Source organism: Mycteria americana, chromosome 2 (assembly GCF_035582795.1).
Source record: "Mycteria americana isolate JAX WOST 10 ecotype Jacksonville Zoo and Gardens chromosome 2, USCA_MyAme_1.0, whole genome shotgun sequence".
Lineage (NCBI taxonomy): Eukaryota > Metazoa > Chordata > Aves > Ciconiiformes > Ciconiidae > Mycteria > Mycteria americana.
Window position 1 is genome coordinate 128,557,697 of NC_134366.1, and position 12,771 is coordinate 128,570,467.

Genomic DNA, 12,771 nt, shown 5'->3' on the forward strand with positions numbered 1-12,771 from the left:
CATTTCCCTCTTGCCCAATCCTTGTTTTGTTTGGTTTTTTTTCCATTTTTGGTCAGTATTCATTCAGAATTAAATTGATGTTTTACAGCATTTCAAGGGATATTGTCATAGAAGCTCCTTCTGTGTCAGTTTGTGTGAATGGGTTCAACAGGTAACTAAGTTTGTGGATGTAGCAATAGCTACCAGAAAACAAGTTCACAGGGAGGAAAAGTATGCACTGAGAGGGAGCAGGTGAAAGCCTCCCAAGACCAGATAAACCCTGAAGAGCAGTGGTCCACTGAACATCCCAAAACGCCATAAACTCCAAACAGCAAGAGTCTGCCAAACCCATCCAAGGTCACCACCAGCACACGCTAGGGTCAACGGCAGGTTGTGTAACTCAACTGCACCTGAGAAAGTGGCAAGCGTAGGCTACAGGGTTGTAGCCTGGTGAAGCAAGGGACCCCCTGAGGGACTTTTTGAACACCGAACTGGAAACCAGTGGCCCACCAGTCCAACCCCCCCCGCCCCCGGCTGGGCTTGACCTCCTGACTGTTGCTCCAGCAGGGTGGCACAAGTTGTTGCAGGAGTGGACTGTAGGAGGGGGATAACTGAATGCACTATGTGAATAGTCATCAGCTATTAGTAAAATCTGCCCAATTCTGTTAAATTTTCAGGTAAATGTTGGCCTGTTTCCCCCAACACAGTCCCCCCATCAGGGGAACAGATAGTATAATACAGGGAACTTGCAGCTATGTGTAACTTTAAAACATTGAACAAATCATAATTTCCTGTCTTGAAAAATGCATAATCCTTTTTTCTTACCTGTTTCACTATGTGGGATTTTGTGAGATTCCTCTTTAAATTGCTGTTAAAGAAATACAATTTTTTTTTTCCCTGTTTTAAGGTCTTTTCCATTTTCCAGATCCTCTAGATCTTTATCCTCTTGCTTTTTACCCCTTGACCTTTTTTCTGTGTTTACCAGTGTGGAAGGAGTAAGTTCTTTACATGTCTTTGTAGGTCACTCTTTAGGAAATGGGAGCCTATTTTAAAATTCGTGCATTGGGGAATTCTGAGGAATTGAATTGTGCTCACCGGTGTATGTAGAGCAGTGATATGATGACAGTGTCTGCAGCTGAGAGCTGTGCATGGCCTGGCATGTAGTGGGAGGAAACATGGCATCCTTTCCTCCCCCTTGTCTTCATTGCACACTTTTATCCCTCCACCCTTCTAAAGAAGATTCCGGCTCCCCATCGTTACCTTCCTCACACCCACTAACTAGGACCTCTACTGCATTCCTTCGTCCACCTAAATTAAATTCCACCTTAATGATCCGGTGTTTCCTACCACTCCCTTGCCTGGGTGCTGCTCCGGCATCTCAAGCCAGAAGTACAGGTCGAGGTGTTGGCATGGCTTACGGAGCAGGTGGAGACCTGGCGGTGCTACTGCACACAGCAGCAAGCAAGTGCCAATTATCTCATCTGGCCATAGCCATTGCACTGCTCCCTGTAGCTCAGGTAAGTACCTGTATGCAGGCAAAAAGTCAGGAGCTGTTGCTGAGATATATGTACAGGTCAAACCAAAGAGGTACATCATCAGTTTTCAAGTTTTAGGAATCTCTGCCATGAGGACTTCTGTTTTTTTCTTTTTTAAGACTATACGAATGAAGTTCAGTGTGGTGGTGGTGTTCAAATCACTCTCAAACCGAGGTCCATTTACTGAAGACAATGGAAAAGTTATCTCTGTCTTCCATATGCCATAAATATCACTCTCTTCAGAAAGTATAGTGTAGAAAATGAGCAAATTAAGTCTCACATTTAAGGGAATCACCGTGTCTCTCCACTGCTGTTGCCTGTTAGAAGTTCTGGTCAACATGTTCTGATGCAAGATTACTTCTGACCATAGTCTTAAGAGTGTCCCATCTCTACAAGTTATTGGAGTAGTGCTGTTAGATCCCAGCTTAAGTTCAGGGGGGTCTACTTGAGCAAAAGCCAGCATACCATGACGGATTTGCTGTTCCTTTGCCAACAGGATGCCTGAGGTTTGTCAGCTGTGCTGGAATCACTTTCCACATTAAACAAATGGAGGAAAAAGAGTACATTGAAAAGCAAAGCTTAAGAGGCTTGGAGAGATTCAAAGAAATGAAACAATAACATGTTTAATAGCTAATTCCCATTCTGGTTTGGCTTTAAGGTAGCTTCAGCCTTCCAGTCTGCTAGCAGCCTTCCTAAGTTCTCTGCCAGGATGAGTCACAGCTCCTGGAGCTGGGATCCAGTCCCTTAGACAAGCCATCTTTAAAGGTCTGTTTACCTTTCCCAGATGATAATGAATCGGAGTGAGACTTGCTTTATGTTTTCCCTCTTAAAACAGGGTTTATGATGAACATAAATTCACCTGCGAGAGCTTCTTGCACCCCTCAGTCCTGATTCAATGCAAGTCCCACTGGGATCCCATTTGGTGTAGTTTTGTGCTGTTCTGCAGAGATAGATGCCTTTGGAATACCCCTCCCTGCTGGGCTGTCTCAACTAGTTGACTAGGAATGCAAAACAAGCAATAACCAGAGCCCTGGTCTGACTGTAAACCATTATTTACCTGCTAGGAATGATATTTCCTGCTGACTGAGAAGGCGAATTAAGAAACTTAGCCACGTAACCCTACTATGTAATTCATGGCACAAACTGAAACCCATATATGGCTGCTCCTGCTTGTGTTTCTGTAGCCTGTAATGTAGCATTTGAGAGAATGGATGTGAGGACAAACCTAGCAATTGTAGGCAATCACATCTAGGAACACAGAAGGGAACGGGCCTTAATGTGGCTGCTCCAAGTGGGCAGCATCGTGACTTCACTGCCAAGTGAGACGCTTCAAAGGATTGCCAGTGTTTTTGTGTTGTATTGGCAAAAACATAGTTGCTGGCTATCAGTTCATGTGTTTCTCAATGGTAGATTTTTTTTTTTTTTTCCCCTCTGAAAAGCTGTTTGGGCAAGTGCAGCAAGGCCCCAGTTGCATGACACAACGCTCATAACTGATTGCCTGTGCTCCGAAGAAGCCTGGTCAGATGAAGAAACAGCAATGTGCATGGCAATTATGAATAAACTCTGAATGTAGCACTGCATAAGGGACCTCATAGATTTGCTACTATATCAGGGGGACATCTGATTGTTGTGCAGATGTGTTAGACACTGAACCATTGTGAACGCAGCTGAATTAGGGTATTGTAATGAAGGACTTCTCCTCGTGTTTCATTTTTAGCATACAGCTATTGCATCACTGCCCAACCAATACAAAGACCATTCACTGAGTCGTCTTTTTTTTTTTCCTGTTTGCTTGTTGAACTAAAGGTTTTCATGTTTTCTTTCCAGTACCAAACTGGTGCAAGGAATAGTTCAAGCCGGCAACCAGGGAAAGTGTTTGGATGCTCAAAGTAAGTATGTTTGCGTGTTTGTATGTGTTTGTTACAGTGCTAGCAACTGAGAAAGTACCCAAGAACTTGTGTTTGATGTCTGTAAGGCAGTAGCTAGATAAGTTTGGTATCAATAATAAGTGATATTCCTTTGCAACATCTTTGACTGTGTAATTAATAGATTCAAGTCATCAGGAATTATTCATTCATGAAACAGAACTGATGAAAGCTAAACTAGATGCCACAGACTTTTTGGAAATAATTTGGTTTTTTGGCTGGAATAAGAAAGAAATGCTGGCAGAAAGGAAAACTGAAGGTGGACAATGAATGTAACTTCTCTCTCCCTTTCTGTTTGGGAGCTTTGAGAAATTGTATTCTTGCTTTTGTTAAATGTTAGCTCTTCTGCACATTATTAGTGCTGTCTTCATAATGTTAAGTGGAAAAAGTGCAAACTACACGAAACACCATTGCACAGGGTTAGTAATTAATGTCAGATAGAATTTGTAAGGTGCTGTCCCTTTTTTAATCCCCAACTACGGGAGCTTAAATCACATCCCACCCGAGCTGGATGTTAATTTAAACTGTCCAGCCTCCAGCTTGGCATCTCTGAAATCCGCGCAGGGAGTCACCTGCTGAGAGTGGAGAGATCCATGATACCAGGAGATAGGAGGCCCACAAGGTGGCAATGTTTAGAAAGCCTTCGGAAAGGATGCGCCTGGAACAGATCTGGGCTTCCTGCGGTTGCCATCGCTTGTTCCCCATGTATCATTGCTGCTGCATCTGTGCTATTAAACAAGAAATCTTCACTGTTGCCAAAATGGAACATAGGATACCCGGTAATAAATCTCCTATTTGAACAGATTCACTACTGACAGTGCTCACCGTACTGTGTTGAATACCGTACATGCCTTTCCCCTTGGCAAGGAATGTGCTGCAGCATTAGTGGTTTGCAATACAGTGTGGGGCTTCTTTATTCATAGCTAGGGCTGAAAATATGCGTAGCACTGAAGTGATGCTAGGGCTATGTAATGAAGAACTTTCATTTTAAAACATCCCACCGCATTTCTGCTAATGCTTGAAAAGCTGTTACAGTGTACAAATGCTAACTTTGGATGTAGGAGGCACCTCAGTTTGCGGTGATACTTTGTGCTTTGTAGTTAAAAGTAAAAAGGTTTGTCTGAGCTATTCTAAAGCCTCGTTTCACAGTGAAACTAGGGATTTGCTCCAAGTATTTAATGCCCTGAAATAAAACTTAAATATGTTTGCAGAAAGATTTCTCTAGATACATGATAGACATGAGAAATTACTCAGGGTAAGTTCTATGGGAAATACAAGAATTGCCTGCGTTCCCTGGCACAGATGCAGGTAAGGAGAAGAGACTGACACTGGGAGAGGGACGGTTAAACGAGGAGCCACAGCGTTCAGATTCGTCAGGTTGTGAGAGAAGAGTTACTTTCACAGCAATTCGAAGATATGCAGGGCTCAAGTGTACCTGGGGATTCTCAGAAGAACAGTCTATAATTTAAAGCTGAAAGAGGCCTGTATGCCTCAAGGATGAAGCAATAGCTCTAGACTACAGGAGGCATCGGAGAGCAAGAACTAGGAAAATGTGAAGTCCTTCCCCTGTGGATGCAGTCCTTCCTGTGAAGGCATTGCAGATGGAAGTGCAGCGGGGCAATGCCCTGTGCTGGGCCACGGTGGGTTTCTTCTATCGCTTTCTACTCTCACACGGAGTAGGTGCCGCTGCTTAAAGTCAAGCTTTGCCACTGTGGTTATACTGGCGTTGTCACAAGTACTGTGAAACAACAGGAAATCTAATGAAAACTGTGAGCATTGAGATAGCGCGCAGCCACCAAATGGACATTTATAAAAGCAGACTGCATCCTACCTGTCTAATAGAAATTTATCTGACCTGTGCAGGTTTCCTGCAACGAGTAACCCTCTCCGTAAAGCAACAGACAGCTTTCCGGTGTCTTTCCCGCAGATTGCTGCTCTTCCAGAGCCTTGCCTCTCCAAATCCCTTAGTCTCTATGGCCTACTTTATGTCAAAATGAAGATCTAGCTATCAGCCTTCTAATACCAGAGATTCATTATATTGCTAGAGAATTAGCTGAGCTATTACAATTGCAAAAGCCAAATCCGTGTAACATGCTATTATGTACTAGTCTTTGTTCAGGAAACCTTCCGGTTGGGTTTCAGTGCCTTTGAGCTGACAAATGGGTGTATTTTTTCATGGAGTTAAGTTATATGGACAACAACATGAGGGATGGATGTTGGAACATCCAAGGAATTTTACAGTTCTCACATCAGGCGCTCTCGTGTGCGAGATGCAGATATGGGGGCTTTTGGCAGTTACAATTCCTTGCTTGATGTATTATCACTAAAACATTTACAATATACCCTAACATTAGAAAGCAAGTCTGGTTTCTGCTGGAACATTAGCTCAGGAATTACCTGTTATATTTCAGTAATTTTGAGATAGGGGAAGAGAAAGCAAATATATTAAAAATAGGTATATACACATGTATATAAAGTATGTCTGTATGATGAACTACTAATTCATGAAGTGTTCAGGGGAGATCTGAACAAAAAGGCTGTATGAGCTTTTCTCTTCCCTGCACAGAAACAAATGTTCTCTGGTCATTCATGCTGAAGGTGCATATAGTTACTTAAACCGGGCAGACTAAAGAAGGGTTTCCCCTCACTTCTTTCTCCCTACCTTCCAGCACCAGCACTGGGGCAGAATAAAATACTACTTCTAGATAAGTGCACTTTGTTTCCCACTCAGTTCTCCACTGCTTGTTTCCCCAAACTGGTCCCCATAACGTCCACCAAAGAAGAGCTGACTTCCCTAAGGGCTGCTTTGTACCTTCAGCCAAAAGACTGAAGAAGTATGAAATGCGTGAACTTCTGGGCTGAGCGGAGTGCTTCGAAAGTGTTTTCATTCTGTGGAAACACCACAAGGTCCCCCAAAGTGTAGTGGAGGACATCTGTTTAGGAGTCAGTCCTGAAGAGGACACAGCTGCTTTATAGCTGGTTTTGATCCAAGATGAGAAAACTGGAGACCTAAATCCTGAACCTAAGAGAGCAAAGTTAACCGAAGTGGAATGTTTGTTTATGGCTGCGCACTCACCAGCCCCATTCCCTTCTTAACTTAGGAATTGGGTAGCTTGGATAGCCTTTTATGGTGCTGTCTGAAAATATTCTGAACTTTGGGGTGATATTTATTTTTTCAGTGCCCAATACCAAAAATTATCCCACAGGAGCTCAGCAAAGCGGCTGACTCATCAGGAACGTAACTTTGCTTTTCAAAAAGATAACGTGTGGTTTTGTTCAGAGTTAATAATGAGAGCCTTTCCAACGCAGAAGCTGTCAACAGCACTGACATACACTCACAGTTACAAAAACACATAGCCTTGTGGTTGGGGGTTTTATTAAATAGAAACCTCATTTTCTACTGTAATGAGGAAAAGGCACTGTTTTCATGCCACTAGTACCTTTTGTGCTCAAAATGTTACAGAAGCCTTTTTTTCATTTTATACACAATATGACTGTTCAGGGGTTACAAAATGTTGCTACTTTGTGCCATGACTGTTGAAGCCATGACAATATACAATAATATAAAAAAAGAATGATACCCTTATTTCTAGTCGTCTTTTGTTGCCTTCTACATTTTGCCTATCAATGATGCTTCATTTAAAAGTTGGAGAATGTTTATTAAAGGATGATTCAAGTAATGATTTGAGTTTTGCTCCAACAGCAAAAAAAATCCTTTTTTTTTTTTTTATTTTAAGGACCTTAAAAAATATTAATCCTTGTCAGATATGTCAAGTATTTGCAGTGCATCCAGATGCTATAAAAATAACTGTGTCATTTTTCAGAGCAGTTTCTAGATTTTCTAAATATAATCTTGCAAATGTGCGCAGGACCTACCCTGATTCTGTGCAGTCATCCTGAGTCTGCCGTCAGGCTGGATCTGTTAGGAAAACAGAGGAACTTTTTCTAGTAGTCTGTGTCTTGCTAGTCTGTTTGCAATACTGACTGTGAGTGTGATCACTTGCTGATCACTTTAATGTCCAGAAAGTGCTAACAGCAAAGTAGTAAGTAGCTCTAGATTTCATCTGGGGAAGGAAAGGCAAAGGGAGGAGAGGTGGAGAAAGGAAGGCAGATGGAGGAGTGTAAAAGGAAGATGGGAAGAGAAGGTTGGGCTGGCACAGTGGTGACTGCACACCGTGGTGACCCCCAAGTGCTGCTGAGGAATATGACAAAGAACTGAGCTGCAACCCAAATGCTGTTGGTGTGGTGGGAGGCGTGTGGAGCTCAGAGTGCCATGGCCGTGCTCCCATCTGTACTTTCTTCTCTGTGAAGTACACATGTCCCTGTTCTGTGGTGTGGTAGGCGCTGCGTGGCTTACCTGGCCCCCTCTCCGATGCTGCTGCTGAAATCTCTACCTGCACATCAGGCACTGGGATGCTGAGCTGCAGTGCGCAGGGCCTCCAGCAGCAGGGTAAAATCGGGGGGGTGGACAGGCTCCCAGAAACCCACCGTGCCTGCTAGGATCCCAAGAGTAAAGAAAGGCTTAAAAGAGCTAATTCAAATATTGCACTTCTTTTTAAGGAGGGTTTTTTGGTTGTTGCTGGCTTTTGTGGGTTTGGTTTTTTGTTTTGTTTTTTCTTAATCCAAGTATCAGCATTTTCCAATATTTCTCTGCAATCACTGGGGCTGGAAACTTTGGTTTTCATTAGCTGACTGCTGAGATTCTTATATAATTAAGTTGCTCCATGATCTGCAGCTTCCAGAAAATCACCCTATATACTGAGTCACAGTAAAGCGTGAGTCGCTGGCAGCGTGCAGCACGCTAGTGAGGTCAGGTGGAAGCAACACACATTTAATTTTATAAGTTGTCCTTACAGTAGAAATGTTGCTTATAATAATGGCTTCTTAGAGGCTTGTTTAGCCTTAAGTAGAGTGTAGGAAGGCCACTGTTGTGTGCGCTGCTGTTGCGTTACAATACAAGGTGGCAAAATTAGATGTTTTCAGTGTCTTGGGACCTAATAATTTGTTGTCCCTGATACATTTCCTGTTGTTAACTCAGTGCTTGCACTCAAGCCCAAATGCTGTAATCATCTGTAGCATCTTGCACGTTTGTTCCTACCTGAGCCTGGAGTAGGCACAGAAACGGGCATGTGGTGGGAGGCACTTACACATGGGCAAAATCGATGGCAGCTGGCTCGAGCCCTAAAAGCCTCAGCTGGAGATCTGCCACCAAAGTGTGCACTGCTGCAGCCCCTGTTAAAAATCCTCTCTGAGTGGTTAGATAGGCCAGGTACATGTCATGGTTACCATTCAGCCTGGGGAGTGCCAGTTTTGCTTCTCTTTGAGTACCCGGTCCTCGCAGAAGGAAGCTGGCAGTGCCCCCACATTAAGGTTTATGCAGTGGCTTCCGTGAGAGCTTCATCCTCTTATGCAAGGCCTGGATTTGGCTCACCGCTAACGACCTGAGCGGGCTGCATGGGATAAACACCTTCTGAACAGCACTGCAGGAAACACCCTCCCATTATATTGTACGTTTTAAAAAGAATAACTGGTCCTCGTCTTGTGTCTGTATAAAAGAACAATATTGACCGCACTCAAGTATTTTCAGACTTGGTCTGATTTCATAGCTGGGATCTTTTTGTCTAATATAAGAGGCTTCATGTAATCACTCTTTTAAATCTACAGCTTATGTTTGACAAGTGGGTCATTGGTTAATGGAAGGAAGTAAATCCAGCTGTTTATCTTTTCAGTAAGATCATGCACTTTCTGTATGGTCTTGTCTGCTCAGAATGGAGATGTGTACATTTTTAATGGCACTCCCTCTATTTTAGAGTAGGGGCGTGAGCTTTATATTACACTTCATCTGTTCCCTACATTTAAATAAAATAAAGTCACAGTAGTACTTCAGCTGGTATCACATTTGATCCATGAATTTATGGCAGCAGTTGTGGTACTATTAATTTAATTACTAGGTGTGATTTTAAAAAGTCATTGATATGACTTTATAAGGAAAATTTGCTGTTGTACATTGCTTGCAAGTTTTCTTGCTTCTTCGTTTGTCCTCCCCAAGCCCCAGTAGCTGTGTGTGCTGCTGTTAGCAGATGTACCTTCCACTAAAGCAGGCCAGGAGTAGCTTTCTCCCAACTAGCTTTGCCTCTTAACAACCAGGCAAGGGCATTTTTTGGGTAATTTGAAATTTCAGGATTTCAGAAAGTGCTTGGTAAGCTTTCTGTAGGGTGCTAGTATCTAAATAAAGCACTTACAGCACTAGGTTAATAAAGGGCTCAAAGCGTTCATAGAAACTTGGTCTAATATGTCAAGGTCCAGAAGTCCTCTTAGGGAATACCTGTCAGTGAGATAAGTTTCCTGATGCAGTTTGCAAATCTTCTTTCTTTTTTTTATTCAGAGTACTAACATAAGTGTAACATTGTTAAAGCTGCCTGCAAATTATTTTTCCTCCTCATTTTGAAGGCTATTTTATTAATGAAGACTTTGGATAAACAGTAAGATGATAATGAACATTGACTTGCCATTGGAAAAAGTCGGTTTTCTATCAATAAATTAGGAAACTAAAACTTTATGATTAGGAATGGTATTGTGTGAAGTAGCCATGAAATTGTACTTGGAAGAACAGTTTCTTGCTCCCAAATGCTCTAGCATTTGCAAATAGTAACTATTACTTACAAGCCTGTGACAGATCTAAATACTTAACAGCGAGTTAAAAAGCACGTGTGTAGGGAATTATCAGAAAGTAAAGAAGAGAGTGCCTCAGATGCTTGCATTTGGCCTGTAATGAGCATGCAATAAGTAAGAGCAAGTCTGTTTGAATGGTAAGACAAATTTCTGTTAAAACTGTGTATAATAAATGTATTTTTTCTAGCCCAAAGAGGAAGCACTCCTTGACTTCTCTGTGAACTACTGGTCGCAAGCAAATCCTTGCAACCTAGTTTTCCGGAGGGGCCGAGGTGCCTCAGGGGTTTCAGCTCTGCGGTATGTTAGTGACAAGGACAAGATGTGCCAGTTGCGGGTGGTACGCGGCCCCTGGATACGGGTGTCACTTCGTGGGCTGCTGCGTGGCAGCGTGCGTGCACCTTAGCAGGCAAGTACTGTCGCACATTCCTCTCGGCCTGCGTGAAATGAGGCGTCATTAGCTAATGACAGCCTGTTAGCCGGACAGTAGGTATGCCAGGAACTTTGTCTGAGGGAAGGAAACCAATCTGAGCCGGGTTCTCTGCAGGTGGCTGATGAAGGAAAGTGGAAATGGCCCGAGGCTACAAAGGGTTATGCCTGACAAAGGAAGGGTGGCAAAGAGCAGGAGAAAGAACAATGGGGAAACCTCAGGTGTGGAAGAAATCTGCGATGAAAGGGAGGAGCTCATCTAGTTGTAGCAGTGGGGAAAAGGGATAGGATTTGTGTAGCTGCAGAGCTGGAAGGCCCGCACGGATCGGGAAGCAAGCCGTGGAGGAGAGGATGGGGCCCCGCCACCGCGGTGCTGAGGGCGAAGCAGAGGAAGCTTGCACAGGCTCGTGACAGTAAGTGCTTTGAGGAAGCTGGTCATGACAAGGGGGCCTGTTTCTGTACTGGTAAAATGCAGAAAGCTCACGGAAATTAGTTTTTGTAAAATGCTATGAATGTCCAAGATAACAAGCAGTTTCCAAGAGAAGGGGCAGGCGGCATACAAACCCGGCATACGAGCAAAAAAGCACCCCACGTTCTGTTTAACATCTTGGCATTTGTGACTTTGATGGGCGCGTGAGGCACACTTGCTTTGTAAGAGAATGATTTGTAGTACGCTGTAAGGCCATGAGGAAACTATTTGTAGAGTATTTTGCAGCAAGGCACCGGCTTCTCGGGCCAGGGTTTGCAATCGCGGAAACACTCACACGCCACTGAATGACTTGGCAGTGCGATTTTGATCCCGGTCAGGCATGAATATGCTCTGTATTTCTTTCACATTAGCTAGAGTATGTACTAATGTTTATGTTGGCTTTTTGCTGGGTGTGGGAGGACAGGCATTTAATTAACAGTTTCCCGGGACAAAGTAACCCCTTCAAATCTTGGTTTGTAATGATCCAGCCCTTTCTGTCAGCTGGTTGAAGCATTTTTGATTCAGTAATAGGTACCCAGAAACTCAATTGACCACCTTCTGGAACCATTACTTTCTTGTGCCAGCCTTCTCCCTTCTTCTTTAGCAGTGGTGAGTGTCTTGGACAGTTTGGTAAATGTTGACAAATGTAATGTTCCTTGTGATGGGTTATAACCCCTGTGCAAGCTTCATGTGCTCAGGATCTACAATGGTGATATTGGACAAGGTGCAACACTGAATGGTCAACAGATGTTAGCCAATAATCATTCCAAAGCATTTAAACTTCTCCTTATGTTATATGCAGGTATTGGATAGTCATGTGGGGCATTAAATTACTTGGATAACATGTGCAAATCAAATGGCTTCACAACTCTTGTTGTACAATACTAACAGAATCATTGATCCCAAGAGCCATTTTTAACTAGTCGTGAATTCTTAGTATATAATATCAATGCCAAGTCAAGTTTTCAGCAGAGTAATGTAACAAGTAATGTTGAAAGTCATCATCTGCCAATAAGGTATCACTTTCGTGTGGGATACAACCATATTGGATTTTCATGTTAGTAACCTTGTCAAATGGTGTTGCAAAGCTTCTCATTTGTCCCTATGCCCCAATGTTGCTTTTATGAAGTATATCATCAGACTGAAATGCCTTCAAAGTATATTGCTGATATTTTCAGTGTAAAATGTAAGAAGGAACATCAGAGAGGTAGATTATCCACTCCTGCCTGGTTTTTTGCTTGTCCGCATTTTTCCAGGTACCTTTCTTTAGCCCTAAGAAAGGCAAAGATTCCTCAACAGCTGAAAATGTATAGAGAAATACTTGATTTTTCTTCTACTCTCTCACATTTCCAAACTCTTCCAGGCTTTTAGCATTTATAACTTGTTTCACTGGTTTTGTTTAGGGTATGGATCTCTGAAGCCCTGACTTTTTCCAGTGGTAACAGTCATAAGCTGTACTGTATGGAAACTTGAAAATCCCAAATCCCTCTTCTAGAACACAAATCTCATTTTCAATTAATTAAGGTTTTGTCATTCTCTGAAAAAGTCTAGGAATCCAGACTACCTGAACATTTTGAATGCTTTTGGTTTGGTCCTTCATAGTCTTTACGTCTGAACTCTGACAAAACAAGCCTAGAAAAGTAGTTAACACCTTACTGTAAATGGAAGTGGTGATCTAGAACAGCTCCAGCCAAATAATTCCATGTAAATGGAATTATTCCATGTAAATGAGCCATGGGTCTCAGCCTCCTGCCTCAATTCCTTT

General features: G+C 42.8%; 1 protein-coding gene across 1 annotated transcript in view; it reads left to right on the forward strand.

Moving 5' to 3' along the window:
• Positions 1-3,341: 3,341 nt before the first annotated feature.
• Positions 3,342-12,771, forward strand: part of MAPRE2 (microtubule associated protein RP/EB family member 2) — a 74,006-nt gene continuing 64,576 nt past the window's right edge. The window contains exon 1 of the mRNA XM_075494608.1: positions 3,342-3,403. The gene's annotated coding sequence lies outside the window, so the exon portion shown is untranslated. The remainder of the gene's footprint in view (positions 3,404-12,771) is intronic.